At 43.4% G+C, this 18,467-nt stretch overlaps 1 protein-coding gene and 1 pseudogene across 3 annotated transcripts in view; one reads left to right on the forward strand and one right to left on the reverse strand.

Moving 5' to 3' along the window:
- FILIP1 (filamin A interacting protein 1) overlaps nt 1-18,467 on the reverse strand; it is a 144,264-nt gene that overhangs the window by 100,727 nt on the left and 25,070 nt on the right. The window lies entirely within an intron of this gene.
- Nucleotides 17,723-18,467, forward strand: part of LOC308434192 (deoxycytidine kinase-like) — a 50,054-nt pseudogene continuing 49,309 nt past the window's right edge. The window contains exon 1 of the transcript in view: nt 17,723-18,425. The product of the transcript in view is annotated as a deoxycytidine kinase-like (transcript). The remainder of the gene's footprint in view (nt 18,426-18,467) is intronic.

The raw sequence follows: 18,467 nt of genomic DNA on the forward strand, positions 1-18,467 counted from the left end.
CATGCTTAGAAATTTTGGAAATTGTGTATTCAAATACTGATTGGAAATTGTAAGATGGACAACAGAGGACCCGTTTCTCTAGGTAACGATAAATAAAGCCAAGGATCCCAGCAAACCTCTCACCCTATTGCATACTGGCAAGGATGTGTTCCTAAGCTTTTTAGTCTCTCACCATTTAACCCTCTAAGTTCTGGTGAAACACGTTCCTTCGAAATGCCCTTCAATTTTAACATTTTCACATTAAACTAAACCACACAAACACATGCAAAAGAACCCGTTGAACCTCTCTAAAGCTTGGTCTTAGCATAGCGTGGGAATAATAGTAATACTCTCAGGCAATTCCCTGGGCATTGTGGGAACAGACTGGACGGGCGAGTGGGAGCCGCTTGGCTCGGAGCCTCCTGAACAGCGCTCAGTAAAGGAGAGAGGTGGCAGTTGAGACAGTGGGGGACCGAATGAATGGCTCCATCCTACAGTCAACAACCCCTCCCTTCCAAGTGTTCTTAAAACTCAGAGACGTGCATCTAATGTTTAGATGCCCGTTGTTCAGCTTATGCTAAAGACACTGGAAATCCTACACGGTGTGCGGCAGACTGGGGTGTCTCCCCTTCCGGTGGACCAGCTTCAGATACTGCATTTGTGCAAGCCACAGTCCCACTCTGAGCTTGAGAGGGCAATCGTCTACCACAGGTAACCCTTGTTAAGCACAGATGCCCAACGTAGCAGAGAGCTTGTGCTGAGTTTCTCATTTGTGCATAGCAAAGCCCCGGATGAGGCTACACAGGCCCGTGAGAGCTTTTGTCTTCGGTGCCCCAGACATTTGAAACTGCTCCAGAACCAAGTGATCACGTGTCATTCCCTAGCCTGGCGGCCCAGCCACGCACTTCACGTGGCTGCTTTAGTAACGGAGCCGAAACGGACCGGCTTAGGGATACGACTGGCCCCGATCTGTCTAAAATTTGAGATGTATTTTTGAAGTAACTTTGACTCTGAAAAAAAAATTCTTCATTCACATATATGTAGAAGAAAAGCACATCTAAGCCAGCAATATTTCGGGCAACGAAATTTTAAAACATCAAAATAACTTGCGACCCTTTGGGGAGCCAGCTGTTTTATCATTTTTGTTGTTTACGTGTAAAGGTATTGTTATTATTTGTATAACTGCAGAATTTGTAGCTATTTAAGGAGCACGCGGCGAGCATAAAGGAACTTATATTGACTGTCGTCATCCCATCATGCACTTAAAGCTGAGGCAAAATGGGCGGAGCTGCCAGGCGGAAGCAGTTTTGTACGGTCGGTCATCTTCCCGCCTGAGTGTGCCTTCTGCCTCCTACCCTTTTATCCTCCAAGAGCACTCTAGCCCCAGTGCAGACTCTCCAACTCCTCAGAGTTCTCACAGTAATCTTTCTCACACAAGGGCTTCCCTGAAAAGGCTCTCCAGTCCCCCATGGCCTCGTCTGACCATCTTAGTCTCTGTTCTATTGCTGTGATGAGGTAGCCTGACCATGGCAACTCTTAGCAAAGAAAGCATTTAATTGGGGCTGGCTTACAGTTCAGAGATTCAGTCCATTATCTTCATGGCGGGGGGGGAGGGGGGGTTGGGAGGGATGTTGGCACATGGGTAGGCATAGTGTTGGAGACGTATCTGAGCGGTCTATAACTGGAGTCACCAGTAGCAGGAAGGGAGAGAGATACTGGTCCTGGGTTGGGCTTTTTGATGCCTCAAAACCCACCCCCAGTGACACACTTCCTCCAGCAAGGCCACGCCTCCTATTTCTTCTCAAATAATGTCATTCCTGGTGGCTAAGCATTGAAACATGACTAAGGCTGTCCCCGAGGTCTGTAGGAGCCATTCCTATCCAAACCACCACTGGGCAAACTCTGGGCCGTCTCTTGCCACTTCCCTCACAGATGCCTGGATCTAACTATGCCAACTGCTTCCGTTCCCTGAGAACACCTTGCTCTGTCTGGTCCTTTGGATCTCAGCCTTTCTCCCCCCACTGTAACCCTCCTCCTGCTCACCCACTAAACAGCACCTCAGCTACTGCTCTCTAAGCCATTTTCCTAACTTTGTTGCTTTCCTTATTCACCTGGACGTTTTTCATTTGTAACTGTGGCGGCTGCATGTGTATTTGCCTAGCTGGAGCTTCTTGAAAGCGGGACTTCACTTTTAAATTATTTTACTCCTAGCACCCAACACAGCCTTTGGCACACTGTCGGCCCCTGACTAAATGAAACTGCTGGGCTCCTGTGGCTGACACGTTTGCAAATTCTATTCTACAAAGTCCCAGGACTCCTCTTCATGAATGGTCTATTTTCACACCTCATTCTGTTCAGAACATCTGCTTTCTTCGTTTATTCCTTTGAATCAGTCTGTATTTTGTATCTACTAACAGCAATGAATAAATCTGACCCCAGCAAGTTCATGAGATCATTGCTTTACTGAGTTCTACAAATTTGGAAACATCTTAACTCTACAGCTCGTTTGTTGTAACAGTTAGTGGAGATCAAACAACAGTGCACTTTAAGTACTCATTTCTAAATGTGTAATTTGAGCTTCAAATCACAACACAAAACATAAGAGATCTCTATTTATAATTAAGCAATTTTTCTTCAAATCACAAAAATTTCACTTTCTAAAGGGACTGGTATAGCTAGATTCTTAAGAGAATAAATCTGCTTCTTGTTCTATTCACTATTCAAATCCTTCTATTCACAGTTATGGCTAACCACGACGGGAGGTAATGTCTGCAGCTCCAATCATTATGAAATATGACGAGCTTTTATATTAAAGGAGCCAGAGCCCAAATTCTCCACAGTGGTCTAACTGTGCTTCTGATGAGCTGAATTCTGCGAATGTAACCACTACCCATCTGAGGAAAGTCACCCTCTCACATGCTTAGTCCAGAATGCCAATCATCTAACCTGCACTGCAGCCATTTACAGAGACAGTGCTGTCTTCAAGGGCAAGGCCCTGGTAGTTCGAGATGTGCCTCGGTGGTTTCAAACCCACGATGGCTTCTTCAGCGGTGAGCATTTCGTTTACCTGGGCTCACACCCCTTAACTTGTACTTGGACAGGCCTGACAGCTCGGTAAGTCAGAACTGCCAACTTTTGCATGGTTTCTTCCCATAACCATCAACCCCCCCCCCCCCCCCGGCAACAGGAGACTGAACCTTGCTTTGCCCGGTGTCACCCACGAAGATGATGAATCTTTCATTGCACTGTGGCCAAGGATGACGTCCCCCAGCAAATGTAAACCCAGGGGCAGCTTTCTGCCAGCTGTAATTTGGAGAGTCACATTCTTTTCACCAATGTGGCACATTTCCTCTGTTGGCTGCTTGAGCCAGTAGCTTCTAAAAACCTGATGCCAAGAGCCTGTCCCGTCAGTAAAAAACACCTTTCTTTCTGGTTTTCCAGAGCTCGCTCTTCCTTTCCTTGGTCAGCATTGGTACCCTATCAATAAAGTCATCAAGCCTTGGGGAGGAGGAGACAGCTCACCTCCCAAAGAGCAGTGTGTTTTTTCTAAGATGTCCAGTCAAAACCAAAGAAGAAATCATAAAATCACAGTTGGTGTGAACAAGCCAATAAACTTGAGTGGTTCTAAGAGCTATGCATACTTCTAGCTAAAAGGAAGCTTGGGCAGAGCTGAGAAGATAAAGAACATAGCTGTAGATATTTAAAAGTCTTTTTAAGAGGATTTTTGTTTGTTAGTTTGTTTTTAAGTAATTGCTCTCTTTAAGAAACTCTAATAATAAAACTTGAAACTTTGGTCCCTGAAAGTCAATTATAATAAACATTTGTTTTCTTGATTTAATTAGGAGGAAACATTTTCAGTGAACACATTATCTTACCATCTGTAAAAAAAAAAAAAAACACTAATTTCTAATAATTATTTCTAATTATTAGTTAATAATTCAATCTAATTATTATAAGTCACAAGTAATTATTAGCTAATAATTAGTTCTAATAAATAATTAATCTTTCTCACCTCAGAATTTTAGATAAAGTCCAGGTCACCTAAACTGTATGGTGCATCTGACATCCAGTGATGACCACTGATGAGAGACAGCACTGTGCAGTAGGGTGTTTATATACAGGAGGTTTACGTTCCAAGCTGAGATCGTTTTAAATGCTTCAGGACATGATGAAAGACAGCAACTAATTGTCCAAGGAATGATAAAGACTGTCTTGAAGATTAATGGTGAGGGCAGGAAGAGCTGAGGTCGGTCTGTATCTCAGACACCAGTTTGAGCAGAGAAAACGAAAAACTTGTTCCTTTTCATCTCCTCAGCTCCGTAGTGTGCCCTCACCAGAATACCCAACAGAGGCTCCATCTGGAAAGACTGTATCTTTAAACCTAAACAAATCATGCCTCCCTCCTCTCCTATTCTTTGAAGACTAAGTCTCTGAAAAAACAAACCAGATGTCAACAGAAGGAAAATGGAGCTCCCTGGGGATTCCTCAGAGCAGTTTTCAGACAGAAGTGAACTTAGGGGTGGCATCAAGCCGTAGCTGCAGACTGTGTAACACCCTCCACATAGACGAGAGAAAACACCTGTAGTTTTCTCTTCAAAAACAGAATGCTTGGCCCTAGTCACTTTGAATATCTACGTGCGACTCAGCTTTCAGAGAATTTAAATCTCCATTAACCTGGATGTAGAGCATGTACCACGGATGATGTCTCCCTCCAGGCTAGTGCGGCTTTCTTTGGTTGTTAAGTCCTACATATTCTCTGAAGCCTTCTCAACAGCATTTGAACCACCTCTACTGACAGACCAGAATCGCTACGTCCATCAGCTCTTTTAGAATGAAGCACAATCACAGGCTTGTACAGTATAAATGAGAAAACAAAGAGATCAAGATAAATGTTGGGAGCCACCCAGGACACTTGTCACCAAGTCTGACACTCCACCTTGGTCACAGGATCTACATAGCGGAAGGAGAGAACCAACTCAAGCCAAGTTGTCCCTGATTGCCACATGTGTGGCCATACCACAATTAAAGAGACACAAATTAATAATTAAATAAGTGCTGACCCTGGGGTACAGCTCAGCGACAGAGCATATACAAGGCTCTGGGTTCTTTTCATAGCTGGTAGAAAAAGTTACAGCGCGTGGTTATTGTGGGAGAGACCCTGAGTTCAATTCCCAGCAGCAAGAGTAAATCAATCAATTAGCTACCTATGTAAGACTAGATAGACATAGCTAATTAAATTCAAAATGGTTAGAATAGTATATCAATAAAATTTGATAAAATAATAATTATTTTGCTGTGGCAGAAATTCTGAGACTTACTCCCATTTTTTTTTTTAACTTCAATGTTAAAGTCATGAGTGCTCCTTTGAAATGATCGCTGATACCTGATTATTCCTTCTTTTGCATGGTAACACATTAGAAACCACTACTCCATGTTAAAATATGCACATTTCTGTGAATTAAGAAATGTTGTCCACAGGGTATAGTAGCGCAGGCCTTTACTTTCAGTACTTGGGAACAGAGACGGGAGGCTTTGTGAGTTCAAGGCCAGCCGGCTCTAGAGAGTTTAAGGACAGTTAGTTCTTTCCTCTATTTTTGTTGGATCAACTCATTTACTCTCAGCTTTGTCCTAACCTAAGTCCGACACTGAAAACCTCCAAAGCAGGAGACGTTGGTTTGAGGGGGAAGGAGAATATTTGCACATTACTTCATAACACCCCCAAATATGCAACTTCCCCACAGGACAGCTCAGATCCTGCCATGAACAGGAACAGCAGTTGGGAGGTGGGCACATCGGAAAAAGCCACCTGGCCATCACAGCGTGGAAAGAACAGAGCAACCAAAGAATGACCCTGGAGCAGCACAAATAGACTTTGAAGAGATTGTGGAGGGGACAATGCCAAGCTGAAATGACAGCCAAGCGTTTTGGTGTTTGTGTAGTGCCATATTCGTGGAGGTAAGAGAAACATGTTCACGCTGGATCCCAGACAGAAGGGAGCCCAGGTTTACACGCCCCTGTCTGCCAAGGACAGAGGGATCTTCTTTGCCCATAAGTCAAATGGCTGCCAGGTCTACTGACAACATCACAGTTTGAGGGGTGAAAGGAAAAAATCAGATTGCAGAAAAGTTTGTGTGTTTCATAGCAGGAAATATAGTCAAAGCTCATCTTTCTGCAAGGTCTAAGAATGAGTGCTGTTTTCGAAGAGAAATACCTAAAGAAAACAAACGTTAGGTGAATGATAATGAACTTGGCAGCAAGCAAATTAGAAAATGCAGGCAGAGGTGCTTTGCAAATTGTGATGCAAAAGAGATTTCCACGGTTGCGCTTACAATCCTCAGTCTCACACCTACATCTTGCCAGTAGGAAAACCAGTCTGAGAACAGCTCTTCTTTCTCATGATCTAGAAGCCTCTTGCTCAGAAAGCTCAGATGGCTCTCCTCTGCCTCAATAAAGAAAAACAAAACAAAACTAAGTTCCTACAATACAAAACCCACAAGGAATATCCAGGCTAGAATGTCAGTGTCTGTGCGTGTGCATGGGTGTATGCATGTGCATGTGTGTGTGTTGCTGGTGGCTAAAGTGGAGCTCAAACATGCTAAGCACAGACTACTATTTACAGCCATCAAAATAAAAATTCGCACAGTCTCACGTGTCAACAACGCTCAGACTGAGACTTTCTGTACAAGAAACAGGATGCCCTCTGAAGTCACAGGAAACCAAACATGAATTATCTTTTAGCAAATAGTTATTTGATATGTTTACAAAATAAATACACGAAATACTCAGTTAAATCAGAATTTCCAATGAAGGACAAACAAAATTTACTATAAATACATCTCAATTAGTATTTCAGATTTTTAAAAAGATACCCTTTGTGTATCTGACATTTTCCTTTTCATCTTCTCCCTGTCTTCTTTCTCTAAAAGAATTATCAGCCTTATAAATTCTAACATTCTTGGGGGCTCTCACCCATGTTATCTTCCAATTCCCTGCTCTTGAGAAGACAGGAAATTTCAGTGGACATAAGTGCCAGATTATAGATAAAATGAGGTCAGTTTAAGTTTAAAAATAAAAGTTTGGCACAGTGCAAGACTTAAAGGTAAATCTCTGGATCATTTCCTGTGCACACCTGTGTGCTTGTTTGAGGCAGGAATCTGGCTGCGTGGTTCGGATTAGCCTGAAATTTGTAACCCTGCCTTCAGCCTACCGAGTGCTAAGATCACAGGTATACATGAACAACCAAACAGCCAAATCCACACCCACGTCTTTAAAATGCTCCCCTCTTGGAACACAAAATTGGAGCTGAAACCAAAATGGCTGAGCCCTGGGTTCGCAAGACTCTGAGAGCGCGACCCAGCACTGCACAAGGCAGAGGAACATTTTATGATGGGCCTCCACCGCAAGGCGTTTAAGGTCCTGCCCGCAGACTCAAGCTGGAAAAAAAAAAAAAGGTGCTGTGGTTCATTTAGCATATGCAGGACCAGAGCAGGAGCTACAGAGGACAGGGCTGCACCACACGACCCTGCTCGCCATCTTGGACTACCAACACCACGTGACTCGCAGAGGCCAATCCAGAGGCCGCTGGGCCAGGCACCGTCCCAAAGTCTCAGTGGAGTCCTTAGCCAGCAGTGAGCCCCTCTGCAGGCCGGTGATCTGTGTCTAGAGCTCCTGCCCGCCTCCGCCTCTCGTGGAGATGAAGGCTGAGACTATGAAAGGTTTCCGATCTTTACTTGTTGTGATTTATGGGTCATTGTTTTATTTTGAGACTTTCATGTCTTGCCACTCTTGGTGATTTTTTTTTTTATGGCTTTCAAATGACCCGTTTGAAAATTTGATTTATGAATGACAAATTGATAATAAAATGAAATTAGTGATTATCAAGTGGTTATGCAATATCAAATGTCATCCCTGAAAACACACATAGAGGTAACATTACACAGGCTCATCAGGCTATATTTAGGAATATACATATACGCGTGTAACAACAATGATAATTTTTTAAGGCCATGATTTTGAAAGATAGCAAAGCAGATTATATGGGAGCTTTTGGAAGGAGAAAAGAAAGGGGAGAAATTATATGGTTCTAGCATAACTTCAAAAATAAAAGACATCTCATTTTTAAAATGAAATTACTAATTTAAAATATCTTTTTTCCATGTAACTCTGGAGTGCTTAGAGCAGAGGAGTCAGCTTGTAACTAATTCCTAATTTGCTGATGACCCCTCTACTTTCTGAAATGGCTGGTAGTTCTAAACTGGGAACAGGGTTAAAAGCAGTTTGGTTCCCAGCATGCCCTGTGCTCTCAGTGATCCAATAGCCTCTTCTGGATTCCTGAGTACCAGATGCACACATTTACGTATGCCCCCAACACACACACACACACACAGAGAGAGAGAGAGAGAGAGACAGAGAGACAGAGACAGAGAGACAGAGAATTAAATATAAATCTAAAAAATCCAAAACAACAACAACAAATCTAGGAAAGATTATCAAGATTATCCCATTTGCCATTCACAATTAATTTAATTAATTCATTTCTTCCATAGTCCTCCAAAGTGTGTGTGTGTGTGTGTGTGTGTGTGTGTGTGTGTGTGTGTGTGTATCTAGGAAATCTTAGGGTGACCTTTGAGAACACCTAATCTCTACTTCATTTTGTGAGGAAGGGTGCTATCCATTGAACCCAGGTCCTCACACATGCTAAACACAGGTTCTGCTGCTAAGTCTGGGGGAATTGGTGGTGAGTTCTAAGCCATGCAGCTAATGACTAGTCATCTCGGAGGCAAAAACCAGAAAGCCACTTCTGCTTCTGTGTGGCCCGGAAGTCTCACCACTGAAGGAGATGCACTTCAGCTACCCAAGAGCGAATGCCTTCAGGAGTCTCCAAGAGAGCATCAGTTAAGCCTCTGGGTGGCCTCTGACTAGGGAAAAAAAGAGCCATTATAGGGCTTGGAATACAATTCTCCTTCAAATGTTTTTCTAAAGCTTATTTCCCCACTTCTAACTTTATTTGAGGAAAGAAGGGGCAAAGAGAACCCTGGCTTGGAATGAGTGCTGATTAGCTCCACCCTCAGGTACTATTTCCCTTTGACCTACAAAGACTCATTGTTCTAGTGTGTTCGAGAGAGATTAACTTTTCTTTTCCAAGGATCTCTGTTGCTCCTGGATATGGAGGAGTGACTTAAATAGAAGTCACCTTAAGGAGCTAGTAAGTATCACAAAAGGAAAAGGAAGGCATTGAGGAAGCCTACTCATGTCTGTTCTGGGGGAAGGCCAAACGTCAGAGGCCTATGAAATAACACAGTGGTGTTCTGAAAACGTAGTCATACGTCAATTCTTGCCACATATGGTTTGCTTGGAGGCCCAACGCAAGCAGCATGGCTCATCTAAGTAAAGAGCTAGCCAAGATAATCTAATGACCTAAGATCTAACGACACTGCATGCTGTCTCTGACCCGGCGGCGTGGTTTTCTATGAACAAACCGAATTTTATTGCTTCTCTTCTGCAAGTGGAGAGGATGATTCCTTGCCACGGCTTTCAGAAATATTCTAACGTAGGAGCTGAATTTCCTTAAATGTGGTGCTTGAGCTTTACATTCAGTATGTTAGTTACCATTTTGTGTGTGTGTGTGTGTGTGTGTGTGTGTGTGTGTGTGTGTGTTAGTTACTACTATTAGTTTTGTGGGTCAGGGCTGAACTTAGGCGAGTCATTGCTTGAACCGCATTATTTAAGGAAGCACCCTCCCTATATAGAAATAAATTTACATGAGACAAAAAAATTAATTTTAGGACATATTCAGTCAGGAAGATATTGAGAAACTCTCATTGCTTTCTCAGACTCCTTGGCTTCGTTGTTCAGCTGCTGTGTATCTTTTGCAAGAAGACTTTGCCCTACCATCCCTCTCCCTGCAGCTCCCCCTCAACTCTGAACCAATGCTCTCTAACATGTCCTCTAGCATCCACTCTATCCTTATTGTTCATAATTTCCACACTCCCTCGTGGCCATATCATTTTGTTGTTGTTGGTGGTGGTGGTGGTGGTGGTGGTGGTGGTGATGTTTTTGGTCCACTGATTTAACAGAGACCACGTCCTTCATTGGCAGGTTTACCAACTGTCGAACAGTTCCTGTTTCCACCTTTGGTTTACCCACAGGATTTGCATTCGTAAGCCAGTTACAAGATAATACTCAGAGTTCCAAACCGCTATGTGTTTCCTGGGAGTCGGCTTTCTCAAATATTTACATTAGTTCCCTGCAAGTAAGTTAAGTAATTGTAAGTAATTCAAGGCAGTGTTATTTTGAGAAAGGACATGCTACCGGCTCCTGGCTCTGATTTTCAAAAGTACTTAGTTTAGGGTATGCCACAGCCAAGAGCCAACAATAATCCCATGACCAGCAGTCCTCCACCCCCCCAAAAAAAAGCCCTGCAGTCATTAGCTTTTCCCCTGAAGACAACAGAAGACCCCCCAGCAGGTAAGTCACAACACATCTCCTGGGATGCTTCCTTTAAAACTCCATTAAGAGTTTGGCATGGACTGCTTGTCTGAAACTTTCAGGAAATGTTAGGCTTTGTCAAGCTGACAAGAACCAGCAAGCCATTTTTGCAAAGTCCCAGCAAATATATGAAAGGCAAGGAGAGATGGAGACATTCTCCTGGGATACAGTTGTATACTGAGAAGCAAGTTGCCTACCTGCTACTCTAAGGACACTCAGCTGTCACATCTTTCCCATGGAAAGACCATTTATGTATATTAACAGTTTTTTTTTAATCTAAATTGGTGGGAACTACCAAGGTCCTGAAAGAATATAATTTAATCTTGGAATAAATAATGTTAAGTGTTGAATTAGTTTTCTGAGGTGAGAGGTTGGGATCAAGAAGTTATCCTCAGGGCTGGGGATGAAGCTCACATGGTAGATGCTTGCCTAGTATGTACAAAGCCCTGGATTTGCTCCCCAATGAAGATAAACAAAGCCGACGTGGTGACACATGCCTGTAGTCCTAAAACTTGGTTCAAGGTCACCCTTAGGAACACAACAACCATGAGGCAGCCTGGGAAACATGAGATCCTGTCTCCAAAAAAGTATTACACAAACTCAATATCTTGGAGTTTCAGCTATCTTTTAATAAACTGTCAGAATTATTGTCTGGAAAATTACTTTCGTCTTTTCCCTAACCCCAGGTGGAGCACTCCTGCTGGGACATGGGACTTAATCCTCAACTTCTACATCCCTATCCTAACTCTTGTGCAGCTTGTTTTGAAATGATCAAGGCAGTATGGCCAAAGAACAGACAGAGCACACACACGCACACACACACACACACACAAATTCACTTAAGTGGACAGTATAATAGCCCTGCCCTTAGCTTTAGTGGACATGATATGTTTATAAGAAAGATAAGACACAGTAGTTATGAAAATAGAACTGACCGAAACAAGCTGGCTTATGAAAAACTAATAACTTCAATGTTTTTTGTGGCAAACATGTTGAGCCATAACTCATGTAGAGTTTACTATAATACCAAAGGCCTCTCTTTGTATCTGACCTTAAGCCTGACAACTTGAGTACAGTCCTTAGAAAACATAAATTTTAAAATGAAACTTTAAGTCTAGATTATAGAGACTCTAACCCTTTACTAAACCACCATCCAAACAGTACACATGGAGGGACCCATGGCTCCAGCCACATATGTAACAGAGGATGGCCTTGTCAGGCATCAATGAGAGGAGAGGCCCTTGGTCCTGTGAAGGCTCAATGCCCCAGTGTAGGAGGATGTCAGTGCAGGGGAGGAAGGAGGGAGAGGGGGGGAGCACCCTCAGAATCAGGGGGAGGGAGGATGAGATGGGGGTGGATCTCCAGAGGGGAAACTGGGAAAGGAGATAACATTTGAAATGTAAATAAAACAATTTTTAAAAAGCATCAAAAATGCATGTACTAATGTCTAACACATGCAGCCCTACTGTGTACCTGCTAACACATGCAGCCCTACTGTGTACCTGCCATTGCTCTAGTCTGAATCATCTTTCATCTTCATCAGACCTTACACATGAGGAATCTGAGATATAGAGGGGGAAAAAAGTGCTTTCTTACTGGAATTTGAATCCAAACAAGTTGAAGTCCAGAACACCCATTTTATTACTTCTCATGACACCAAAGGAGAATATTTATTGGCTTGGACATAGACTATTTCCGTTCTCTAAAATTATGCCTGTATATTTTTTAAAGCAGGATCATAATATGTATTTTCATTTAGCATAATATTATGAATATTTTTGTAGGTCTTCAGAGAATAGAGAAAAAAGCTAAATGGATGAGGCTCGAAGTACAGAAACAAATCTCAGGTTTGTCCTCAACGTATAGTAATCCTCAGAGGAAACTCAAAGTGTAGTCAGTGGGTCTCCGGGATGTGGCATGCTGCCGTTTCTTTAGACTTCCTTTGTTTTCTCACATGCCATGTGATGTCATCTCCGTTTGCTGTGTATCCGGGAGCCCGGAGACATGTGTTAGAGAACAGCCAAGGGTCCTCTTGACTACCACTGTGCAAGGTTGAAGTGTGTCCCTGTGGCAAGGGACCAGTGTGGTGTTCAAGTTGGAGCAACAGGAAGCGTCTGCTCAGAGGCACCTACAAGAACTCTGAAGTGGGGACAGAGGGCTAGTTTACACTTAGACACCCCAGAGGTGTCTGTATGCTTTCATAGTGCCCTTCCCGAGAGTGAGCCATAGCTCTGATCCTGCCTTTCAGTTTCCTTATGCAGTCTGCTTCTACAATAACCCCCTCTCCTTTCCTCCCTCTCTTTCTGTATCTCCCACCTCCCCTCCACATCCCTGTGTGTAACAAAGGTGATGTTTACAGGTATCTCACTCCCTCTTCCCTTCTCTCCCCCCTCCCCGACCCCATCCCCACCTCTACCAAAGGTGAAGTCTCTGGCATCTGCCCTTTCTGCATATTGAATGCCTCTAGGGGCCAGCTTTGGCTGCATCTCATTGCCAGGTGATAATTTAAATGCCACCAGCCAGTGAGCTGTGGATCGAAGTGAGCTCCTGAGGCCCCCACATAGCACAAATTTGAACATTTTAGTTTCAGGATTTGGGGGCATGGGGCAAAGAATGCTAGAAAGGGGGCAGAGCTAAGATGAGTCTTCAACCTAACAGAAGGGACACTGGCCCAATCAAAACAGTAAACTGCACACAGCCAGCTTATCCACCCTGGCAGGTTACTATCAATCCTGAAGGTCAAAGGTAATAAAAAAATAAAAGTAAGCTGACCAGGTGTGGTGGCACAGGCTTTTAATCACAGCACCTGGGAACCCAGTGCAGGAGGGAGAGGAGGAGGGAAGAAGAAAATGAGGGAGGAAGAGAGGAGGAGGAAGAGGAGGAGGAGGAAGAAGAGGAAGAGGAGGAGGAGCAAGAGGAGGAAGAGGAGGAAGAGAAGGAGAAGGAAGAGGAGGAGGAGGAAGAGGAGGAGGAGCAAGAGGAGGAGGAAGAGGAGAAGAAGGAAGAGGAGGAAGAGGAAGAAGAGGAAAAGAAGAAAAGGAAGAAGAAGATCATCTGTGAATATTTTCAGCTGAGTCACACAGAAGTGCATCAATGTGTGTGTGTGCTCATGTACAGGGAAGGTGGGGAGGAGCTGTGAAGGACATGGCCTTGCACAACTATTACTCAAGGAAAATCTCCTTTCGCCCTGACTCTAAACTCTAATAACATTTTCCTTCAAATTCAAACTAAGCCTCTTCCCTGGTCTGTGCTATTACTCTGAGACCATGAAGACACACAGACGGTCATTCTCTACCACTGCTTCGACTTTACTCTGACAGAGAAGTCACCTTTCCTTCGATCTCACTCCTCTGCCTTGCCCACTGTGACAAGAGTGGCCCAAGATCAGTGGTGGAAGGAGGGGCCACAGAGTGTGCATACTCGGATGCTTATTTTGGTTTTGTAATCAATGACATGATTGGTATTTGAGAACTTGACAGTTCTGTTGAAATTTAAAAAAAAAAAAAAATGAAACCAGACACGATGGTACATTTCTTTAAACCTAACACTTGGGAAGCAGAGGCAGGTGAATTTCTGTGAGTTTGGAGCTGACCTAGTCTTTATAGTGACCTCCAGGCCAGCCAGTGCTTCATAGCAAGACCATGTCTCAAAACTAAAAACACAATAGAAAAACAGAATTAACAAACAACAACACCAAAACCTAGAAGACTGAATGTGAAAAGACATTCGGAAGCTGAAATATTCATCTCTTGGCACAGAGTAGACAAATTGTATTGATGAGAAAAAGATGTGCCCGTGACCCAAGAGCTTTAAGTCCGGGGTGGAGTGCGGGTTCTCAGCACCTCATCCCAGGGCATTGCTGCTCGGAGTGAACCAACCCCTCATGCTCGCCACTGTCTCCGTGTTATCTAAGCTACAGTCACATGAAGAAAGGAATGCACTGTCGTCTTTTATACATGACTTCTTGGCGTTCAGTGTCGAGTACTAGGAGAAGTTAATGAAATCCCTGAGATCATCTGCATGGGAGAGAAGGAGCCTACAGAAGGTAGAATGTTACCAAGTATCAGGCAGAATTAGTATATAGACTCTGGAGTCTAGAGTCTACAAAGAACTCCCAAAGTTAGGGGGAGGGAGGGAAGGAGGGAGGGAGGGAGGAGGAAGGGAGGGAGGGAGGGAAGCAGAGAGAGAGATGGCAGGTGATTTAGAGCACTGGCTGCTCTTCCACAAGCTTAATTCCTGGAACCCACATGGCTTACAATCATCTATAAGTCCAGTTCTAGGGGGTCTCATACTACCTCCTGGTCACAAAAACACAGGCATACATGTAGTACATAGACATACATTCAGGGAAAACATCCATATACATAAAGTAAGGACAAAAAAAAACCCACTCGATCAATAAGTAAATGAATTAACAGGTATTTATTAAGAAATGCAGATGGTCAATATAAACACGCAAAACTGTTCAGCATCCTCAGCCACAGAGGAGATGCAAAATGAAAACCGCTTTGGGATTCTATATCACCCCAGGCAGAATGGCTGTCATGGAAAAAAATGGCAAATGCTGTCAAGGATGCAAGGAAAGAGGAACCTTATTCACTGCTGGTGGAGCAGTACCGTAATGGTTTCTGGAGTTCCCTGAAAGCTAAAAATGGGATGACAATGCGACCCATGCACACCCCTCCTGATTTAGATTCAAAGAGATCTAAATCAGCTACCCAGAAGATGCTCACAGTCACCAAGGTGCAGAATACTCTACGTGCTCACCAAGAAATGAACTCCTATATGTATAGAAGCTCATCCAGCTCTGAAGAACAAGGGAATTATATATTATTTGCAAGGAAATAGGTAGACCCAGAGATGGTGACGTTAAGTAAATATTACATTTTTCTCTTATGTCAAATCTACACGTGTGTGTGTGTGTGTGTGTGTGTGTGTGCGCGCACGCTCTCGAGTATGTGATATAAAAATAGAAAAGGGACTGTGGGGCGAATGGAGGGAAGAAGAACCTTGTATATTTTCTCTGATATGTGGGATCGCACACACGCGCACATCATTTGACTCACCCAAACTTTTAATAAACCATCGCTGAAGTCAGAGAACGATCCTGTTCTGTCATAACTATGTTAGCTACAAACAGTGGCTGGGGTAAAAGAAAAGAATGAGAAGCACCTAATCCTGTCTAAGGGAAAATGCAGCAGAACATCTTTTCCTCACATAAATACAAAGTTTTGGGTTGCTCAGTTAAAACAGATAAAAATATGCAGAACCCATGAGTTTCCAGTGTCAACCCATGTGAATCCTCTAAAGCTGTTTTCTGGGAACCATATGGTAACACGAACCACTGTGACACATTCGACCCAGAAAGCACACTCTTAACCAGAGAATGTATGTATATATGTGAATAATACATGAATGAATCATAAACATAAGCCATTGAATTTATGTCTTATCTTAGTTTACCTTTATAATTTCGTTATATTTGTATCCCTTACCCATGAGCTGGACTACTGTTTTTATATCTCCTTATTTTCTTATTCAGAAGTACATATAGATGTTTATATTTCTGAAAGAAATGATAGTTCAGTTGCGCACATTAAGTGTTAAATGAGAATAAAACAAAAACGTCGATGCAGAGGAAGAAGACAGCTGAAGAAAAAATAAAACTGTCATGCTCCTGTGGCCTTAAAGACACAACCATAGTTTATGAATTAAAACCATGGAAAACTCTCGTGATGACTAAATATTTAAATGGAAATAATACACTGAGTAGAGGTCATTCTGGCAGAGATGCTGGGCTGCTCCCTGTCTGGTCTGAAGAATCCAAGACATCAGGCCTTGATGTCATCCTTGGGATTACAAAGTTCCACACCTGCTTAACTTATTTCAGGAGACACTGGCCGGATGCCGCAGCGCTTACTGTTTATGAGTTATTCTTTCGGGTAGAAATTCCTCCCAATGCAGCACCGATTCTAACAAAAGAGGCCAAAGCTCGCTGAGAGAATTAGGAAGTCCTGCACACCAAGCATCTGTGTCTTTAGGAAACACTGCTTTTTCTTAATGTCAAAATTAACACCTGACTATTTTGTGACTGTTTGTGAAGCTAAATTTATGAACAGTTCTCCTAGTTCCTGCTAGGAACAAAATAGAATTTCTATCCCACCTCACAGCCAGCCAAATCGCACCTTTGACTTACAAAGACTTGCAGCTTCGTCTATGGAGAACTGCTCACCTGTCAATCACACTCCTTCCATCCTGGATGGTTCTCACCCATCTGTATTTTGCATATGCAGCCATCTACTTAGCATCTTTGCTTCTGTGTTTAAATAGGCATTGCAAGTTCAACGTGTGCAAATGCAATCTCTGGTCCTACTCCTGCGACAGTTCCTGCTCCATCTGTCCACACCCCATAGCTGACTCTGTCCTTCAGGCTGCTCTGTGCAACCCAGATTTCTTCCTTTATCTCACACACACATCCCCAGATCCTAGAACCGCATTTTTTGCACTGCACACGTCACTTCCCGGTGCAGACCCAGCGTCTGCCAGGATACTGTAACACAGCAACCTCCATCTAACTGCTGCTTGCATTTCTGTCCTTGTCCAACTATAACATTGTTACTTCCCTCCTCCTGTTTTTTTCTCTTTTGCAAGACAAGATCACACTATGACCTCAAACCGATTTGCTCAGCCTGGTCTTGAACTTGTAAATTTCTGGTTTTAGGCTCCTTGAGTGAGTTTTGGAATCACAGGCATGGGCCACCGTACCCAACAACAATGCCCTTCAGGTTTGTTTCTTCTGTTGGTTTTGATCATTTGTTTCATGTTGTTGTTTTGAGACAGAATCTCATTCCACAGTCCAGACTGACCTTACATGCCTTTGTAGCCCAGGGTAGCCTCAAATTAATGTTCTTTTATCTCAAGTGCTAGAATTACAGGCCTCCATGGCTTGTTTGCGAGGTCATCATTTCCGGAGGCGGGCTTTGAGGTTTTATTTATAGCCCGGTCCCACTTCCTGTTCTTGCTCTGCTTCTGAACTGCCAAAGCAGTGTGGCAGCCAGCCTCACGCTCCTGCCCCCATGCCTTGCTGGTCATGATGAACTATATGCCCCCATGATCTGTGAGCCAAGTAAACCATTTCTCCCCTAAGTTGCTTTAGTCAGGTAATTGGCAAGGGAACTAACCCAAGGGATAGGATGAGATGGTCTAACCTGCAGTAAAAGATTGGTATCAAGTCATGTAAAGAGAGAAAAATCCAATGGAAAACAGAACCAAAAATGTGAACCAGCAGCTCATAGACGATCTTTTAAAAATAGTCAAGATTTGGACACTGCAACCCCGAGCCACCAGCCCCGCCACGTTCCTGCAGGTTCCGAGTCATCTAGAGCTAGGCATGGCCACCCTACCTAAGAGGCTCTGCCCTTCTCCCTCGACCGGCTCTAGAGGTACACGCATCAGGATCTCCACCACCGAAGGGAACAATGCTGCCGGAAGTCAACGTTTGTGAATATCCTAAAGCCAGTCTGTGAGGATTGGGAAGTGGTTCCTGAGCCTGTCACTAGGTGGTACCGTGTGCAGAATGCTCAAGACAATTTGAGAAACTGACAACAGAAGAGCGGTGGGAACGTTCTTCAGATGATGTATGAGAAACCGGAATGGTGGTCTTTTCCCTTCCAATCATACGCCTGTCTCAGCTGGATCCGAGCTCAGCTTGCCTCTCTCAATAGCACGCTCAAAGTCGCAGAGAAACCTGTATTATTTTCTGAACAATCTGTGTATAGTGACAGGTGCATTTTTGCATTTAATTTGTATAAATCTGACTGCATGATTGAAACAGAGTGGATAATATATCAAGACTGGCATGACCGGATCAATAACCAGTTTGGCCAAAGCCTTGAATTGGATGGAATAATTTATCTTAGAGCTACTCCAGAGAAATACTTAAATACATACATACATACATACATACATACATACATACATACATACATACGTACATACAT

This window comes from Micromys minutus (assembly GCF_963924665.1).
Source record: "Micromys minutus genome assembly, chromosome: 21".
Classification (NCBI taxonomy): domain Eukaryota; kingdom Metazoa; phylum Chordata; class Mammalia; order Rodentia; family Muridae; genus Micromys; species Micromys minutus.